This window comes from Nestor notabilis, unplaced genomic scaffold (assembly GCF_000696875.1).
Source record: "Nestor notabilis isolate BGI_N333 unplaced genomic scaffold, ASM69687v1 scaffold20392, whole genome shotgun sequence".
NCBI classification, from domain to species: Eukaryota; Metazoa; Chordata; class Aves; order Psittaciformes; family Psittacidae; genus Nestor; species Nestor notabilis.
This window is the reverse complement of record NW_009918951.1, coordinates 4,839-5,063: the sequence shown is the minus strand read 5'-3', so window position 1 is coordinate 5,063 and position 225 is coordinate 4,839.

The following is a 225-nucleotide window of genomic DNA, read 5'->3' as shown; positions in this document are numbered from 1 at the left end:
GCCCTGTGTGCGCAGCGCTGCGAGCGAGCGGCCGAGCCGGAGGCTTTGTCTGCGCCCCTGGATTGCGGTGGAGCAAACGGGGGCTGCAAACACCCGGCTACGGTCGTACACGTAGATCCTGCAGCACCCGTAACGGGGAACCCCTCTTGCTGCTCATGTCCATCAGCCTCCCAGGCTGACTGGAATTACTGACTGCATTAACCTACCTGCTTGTCTTTTGTTCAG